Here is a 6458-nt window from a genome sequence, read left to right on the forward strand (position 1 = left end):
AACGGTGCGTGAGAAGGGGCCCTATAAACAATCATACACATGAGATGCACAAAAAAAGAATAATAATGCACAATGTGAAGCTGGCTTCATACACAACGGAGATATAAAGAGGTTGAATGAAACTGCGTCGTTTCATTGACGTGCACATATTGCCCAAAAGTGCACCCGCGAAGTTGGATTTCAGGAAACTGAAGTACGCAAAACGAAGCACGGCAATGGCTCATCCGATATAACAGTGAAGCAGAGCTTGGAAATTATCATGATGCCTAGGCAGCCTATACAAGTGTAGAAATGGCTCGCGTTATTGTAGAAACATCACTTCACTGTGTAAAACTACAGGGCCTAACATGGTATTTCAGCGTATTTCTACTCAAAGCAGATTATGCGCCAGTTGGGAAAATCGACTCCCCAAAACGGACCTGAGTGAAGGAACTCGTGATATGATCTCGTTGCGTAGTCTGGACATCCACAATATTCTTAAGATACCATCTAGCCTACTGCTCTGTGTAAAAGTAGTTGAGCGGAGGCACATCGAACTTATCCTCGGTAAACAGAATTGAGCTACGTGGCAATTTCAACATAGCAGTGGTTCTTCCGTAGCACATGGAGTCATTCATCCGTCTTTTTCGACTAGAAGTGTCACACGAAAATAGCTTTCTCTACAGCATCAGCTCCATCACTTCTCCTGAGCTTTGCTGGGGCCATAAAACCAAGAAAAGGGCGAGCAGCAAAAGGTGAAAACCTTCTTAAAAGTTTTTTTTTATTTGTAACAGGGTTATATCAACACTTGCGATAACACAGGTCGCCTAGCGACGTATCAGTTGGGCCTTTTATGTCTCGAAATGTAGACCGGGCTCGAGTTAAGCTGTGTGTTTGGATCTTCCAACTTTCTGCCGTCGGCGTCGCCGTCGCCGTCGGCGTCGCCGTCGCCGTCGCCGTCGCCGTCGCCGTGAGGTTCCGTATGACGTCATTTGGAGATGAAATCGTCGCCGCGCGCCGAACGCTGTATGTGCGAGTGAAAGGGCGCGAGGGGCGCGTCTTTCACGGGGAGTGAACGCACGGCGGAGAACAAACGCGCGTTCTGCGCCGTGCTCGCTTAAGGGCTGCAGAAGTAGGCGTCTCTTTTCTCCTTTACAATCACCATATATGTAGAGCAAACGCGCCTTCTTCGGACGCGCGAGAGGCCGTGGGGGAGGGGGAGGGAAGGGAGGCGACGTTTAGCTGCGGCACCAAGTGCCTATTTATATCAGAGGCTCCAGCAACAGTCACCAACGCCGCACGCATTTTGAGCTAACGCGGGCAAAACGCCGATGGCGTCGACAACAGTTCTGCGTGTTGTTGCTACCAAAGCCGCTCACCTTACTTCGTATGACATTGCTGTGTTGCTATCGCATTCATTGCTTCGCCCTTAGGGCGAAACTGTGACTTTTTCAGTACATGCAGGACTCCTAAGCGATAGGTTAAGAGACCCTAAAGTGTATTCCACGTTTGTGTAAGGCCATGGGCAGAAGTTTGATGTTGATTGAAGGCTTCACCGTGGCAGCCTTATCTTTAGTGTCGTTACCTTTGTTGTCACTTTTTTTGGTGTAGAACCGAAAGAAATGGAGTGGTCGAGATTACTTACTAAAAAATAAAATTATATTTTTTCCTGCCAAAACCTCTATATGATTATGAGGCACCCCGTAGTGTGGAAACTGTGGACTAATTTTGACCACCGGGGGTGCCTTGACGTGCAGGTGTTGCACGGCGCGCGGGCGTTTTTGCATTTCACCCCCATCGAAATACGATCGCTGCTGCCTGGCTTTTATCCCTCGCCCTCGGGCTCAGCAACGCCATAGCCCCGAGGCCACAATGGCGGGTAGGTTATTTAACCGTGGTCACTTCAAAGCAGTCCATTAATCATATACCAGAAAATACGGAAACCATCCTTTGTGCGCTAGAAGGTCAGGAGAAATGCTGTTTCGTTGCACTTAATTTATCAACAGCTGTAACATATTATGTGAGCTTTTGCAAGCCGTACGTTGTTGTGCAGTTATTTACTGTGATTTTTTTCATTGCTCTTAATTTTCCTGTAAATAATTTGTTCGTGCAGTTATAAGCTAGCTTTTTGAGAAATAAACTATTATCACTGATTTCCTGTTTTACACGCCGACATGGGCGACGATTGTACAATTTATACATATAAAATATTTTATGATTCAAATGGCTGCCTTCCGTGTTTGGATAAGCTTTACAATTCTGTGAGAATAAACTTCAGTCAATCTTCAGTATATAGTTCGCGACAGAAATGTAGGCATCATACGTTCTTGAGTTCTGCTCTGCGATGTATGCAGCCTCCCTTATGTCGGCGTTTTCAATCATAGACAAAATACCTGGAAATTATGTCCATTTGTCAGAATCGGACACACACTTGATGCACATACTAATTAGTGCGCCGATGTTCAATGTGCACGGGGATGCCAATTTTTCCTTAACCCTGCAACGCCCAAATGAGGCACATTCCGGTGTTCTTCACGGCAGCTTTGTAAAAAAAATTGAGGCAAGAATAATATCGCACATATTAAAAAGGCATAATAAATCACCTTTCTCTTACGTGGAATATAAATATCCGGACCTTTGGGTTTACTTATGACAGAACTGACCCCCTAGCAAAATCTATATTAGCTATAATAGAGGCCACGCCGCAAATAGACATGCATGCAGGCGAATGCATTGGAGGAGCATTTTAAAGTGCTATGTTGCGCTCAATAATAAAGCCCCCTCTCCCTTCTTTGAAGTAGTACAAAAACTCCGGACATAAGATGCAAAAAAAAATGGCCGCATATCGGCTTGCTTCGCTACAAATAACGTCGAATGACAATGGTCTTCTGCCGCCCCTGATACGTAACACCCTACCTTCTGCCCCCTCCCACCCCTCACGTTCTTCCCCTCCCCTCTCACTCCTCCCATGATGGATGGAATAGAGGTTTTGCTGAATTCAATTAAAATTTCCCACGTTCGCCCTGCTGTCGCGCCATCTGTTGGGACCTTTTATTACTGTTGGCTTAAAGCCGACTACAGAGCCGCGGCTTCAGTCGGCTTGTTTTTAACACGTAGCGTCTTTTCGACATGCATTTCTATCGCGTTGATTTTTCAGTTACTAGCACAAAAACCAGCCCAATGTGTATTTTTAATTAAATGAACGCTGCGGATCACGGTTATGTACATATATTTTGCCTCAAATAGGCCTGATGTTTCCTTTGCTCTGTATAATGTTGACGTGTATGACCCCGTGCCACCAGTGCTAGTAGCTTGGTTGGTTTTGGCCGGGCGGTTGAATCGAGTGACAGACAGACAGCCAGACTGATAAAAATTTTCGCGTGTAGGTAGCCCAAGAAAGACTATCGTCTTTACAAAAAGAAAGAATCTCGAGTCTTTTGGTATAAAACTGTTACTCAAAGGGCTCGCGATGGCATATTCAGGTTTGTTTACTAAACGGTGCCTCTAATGCACGTGTACGTTAATGCTAGTGTACAGCTCAACACACGTCCCTTATTTTTGACATTGACAACTGGTGCTAGCAAGGCACAGATACCACGCACCTTGGTAAATAGTTCTTTGTTTGTCGTGATGCGGTATCGCGGTACCACGTAGAGTGAACTGTTGCTTGAAATATTTGGGTGCACGAATAATCGAGTTTTATACCATCTTTCTCGTTTTTGTTTCGTTTTTATTGCGATAGCAATTATATGGACACTCAAAAGCAGATTTCTGCCGTCGGCGTCGCCGTCGCCGTCGCCGTGAGGTTCCGTATGACGTCAATGGAGATGAAATCGATATATGATGATAAGTGGTTCTTGAGGGAACGGGAAAGGTTGGCGCTATCTTCTGCAGCCCTTGAGGGAGCACGGCTCAGCGCCAAAGATGAAATCGTCGCCGTGCGCCGAACGCTGTATGTGCGAGTGAAAGGGCGCGAGGGACGCGCGCTTTCAAGGGGAGTGAACGCACGGCGGAGAACAAACGCGCGTTCTGCGCCGTGCTCGCTTAAGGGCTGCAGAAGTACGCGTCTATTTTCTCCTTTACAATCACCATATATGTAGAGCAAACGCGCCTTCTTCCGACGCGCGAGAGGCCGTGGGGGAGGGGGAGGGAAGGGAGGCGACGTTTAGCTGCGGCACCAAGTGCCTATTTATATCAGAGGCTCCGGCAACAGTCACCAACGCCGCACGCATTTTGAGCGAACGCGGGCAAAACGCCGAAGGCGTCGACAATAATTCTGCGTGTTGCCGGTGCTGCTGCATGTCCAAGTTTATACAGCTGATAAAGCTAATATCATTACTCCGTATAGCTCTCTACAAATTTGCTATCGCAATTGATGCTTCGCCTTTCAGGTGAAACTGCGACATTTTTTATTGCGATAGTAATTATATGGACACTCCAAAGCAGATTTCTGCCGTCGGCGTCCCCGTCGTCGTCGCCGTCACCGTCGCCGTCACCGTGAGGTTCCGTATGACGTCAATGGAGATGAAATCGTCGCCGCCCGCCGAACGCTGTATGTGCGAGTGAAAGGGCGCGAGGGACGCGCGCTTTCACGGGGAGTGAACCCACGGCGAAGAACAAACGCGCGTTCTGCCCCGTGCTCCCTTAAGGGCTACAGAAGTAAGCGTCTCTTTCCTCCTTTACAATCACCATATATGTAGAGCAAACGCGCCTTCTTCCGACGCGCGAAAGGCCGTGGGGGGACGGGTAAGAGGGAGGGAGGGAGGGAGGGAGGGGAGGCGACGTTTAACTGCGGCACCAAATGCGTATTTATATAAACCTCCGAGCCGCCCCCAGAGGCCCTGGCAACAGTCACCAACGCCGCGCGCGTTCGTTGCGAACGCGGGCAAAACGGCGACGGCGTCGACAACAGTTCTGCGCGTTGCTGGTGCTGCTGCATGTCCAAGTTTATACAGCCGATAAAACTACTATCCTTACTCCGTATAGCTCTCTACTAAGTTGCTATCGCAATTGATGCTTCGCCTTTCGGGTGAAACTGCGACATTTTTTGGTTAATTGCACGTACGATGCACAACAGTATTCAGACAAAACGAGGCTAACCATTTCCAATGCTAAGTGTGGTTAAAGGCAACCTTCCGAAAAAAAATGATAACTTGCTATCGCAAAAGAAAAAATAAAATAGAAAAAACTTCTGTGGTGTCACACATCTCAGAGGCATACATTTCAAAGAAAAGGCTTGAGGCAAGAGGCTTCATGAATCGAAGAAAATGCTTATTATGACTTGCTTTAGCAACTACAAGATGAATCACTTGTATTTTGATAATGCATTTGTCCACTTGCGCCTCTACCTACACTTATAAATGTTTGCGCTCGTATATAGGCAGTCTGCATAAGCGGCTGAGTCCGTGATCGAAATCTGCGTCAAGTACTTTCATAGTGTTCTGATAATATGCTGAAGTTGTATTTATTGTAAAAAATAGACAATCACATGATGATATGACGCAAGTTCTGAAGTGATCTCACATCATATCTCGCGATATGTATCCTGACTAGAATTTGAGTTTGCAAGAAAGCATGCATTGTTTTCATCTCATGATCATTACGGTCAAGCTATCGACTGTCAGATATGCAATACATGCTTGGAACATGCCAATAATGTCTCCTTTTTTGTACTGAGTCTGTTGGGTTGAGTTTGCCACCTTTCAGTAGGGGTCATATAGCAGCTATGTACTTAATGCGTTATGCATGTTTTCTTCAACACAGCCGGTACAGCAAGTAGGATTGAACGAGCATCCGTTGTGCCACAATATTTTAAAATTCAGCGATGCACGAACTTGAAACTTTAAACGCTTGATCTGTATGCTGTCGATGTAAAAGCCTCACCTGACTCTAGGCCATTCAAGATGAGGAGCTTGGCAACGATGAAGGCAGTCCAGGATATCCTACTGCACCCCATGATGTTAGTTTCAAGAAAAGTCCTGTGATGGGCTCGTAATCCACCAGCAAGCGACGTTCACGCAAAGTCCACGATCATCTCTTTGTCGCACAAAGCACTGGGAAAAAATCGGGTATCGGGCGTTCCCGCTGTCACGGTAATATTTCCACCTCAAGGCGTTGGCTCGTATGACGACGCCGTGTCTTTTTAGCGCACGGACAAAGTACTGAAAATGCAGTGAGTTGGCGTCCAGAGCACAGATACGAGAAAGGAAAAAGGTTATCCTTGGGTTTCGCAGTGATAGTGTCAGTCAACAAAGTCGTCTAATTATGGAAGATGGGACAAAAGCACGACCCATTGCACTTAGAGCAGAAAAATGCGCCCCATGTCAGTCAATCCTCCCCATGTAATTGATGGGGGACAAGCCAAAAGTGAGATGCAGCGCCGTCAGCGAATACACACAGACTCAAAATTTCTCGGCCACAAAGATCAACTGTCAGATCCTGCAGCCTCAAAAGTCTATCGCAGAAAGACAATCAAGCGG

At 46.7% G+C, this 6458-nt stretch overlaps 1 pseudogene; it reads right to left on the reverse strand.

Annotated features, from left to right (window-relative positions):
• The window catches only part of LOC119448675 (Down syndrome cell adhesion molecule-like protein Dscam2), a 181265-nt pseudogene extending 175330 nt beyond the window's left edge, over nt 1-5935 (reverse strand).
• Nucleotides 5936-6458: the final 523 nt, after the last annotated feature.

This window comes from Dermacentor silvarum, chromosome 4 (assembly GCF_013339745.2).
Source record: "Dermacentor silvarum isolate Dsil-2018 chromosome 4, BIME_Dsil_1.4, whole genome shotgun sequence".
In the NCBI taxonomy this organism is placed as follows: domain Eukaryota; kingdom Metazoa; phylum Arthropoda; class Arachnida; order Ixodida; family Ixodidae; genus Dermacentor; species Dermacentor silvarum.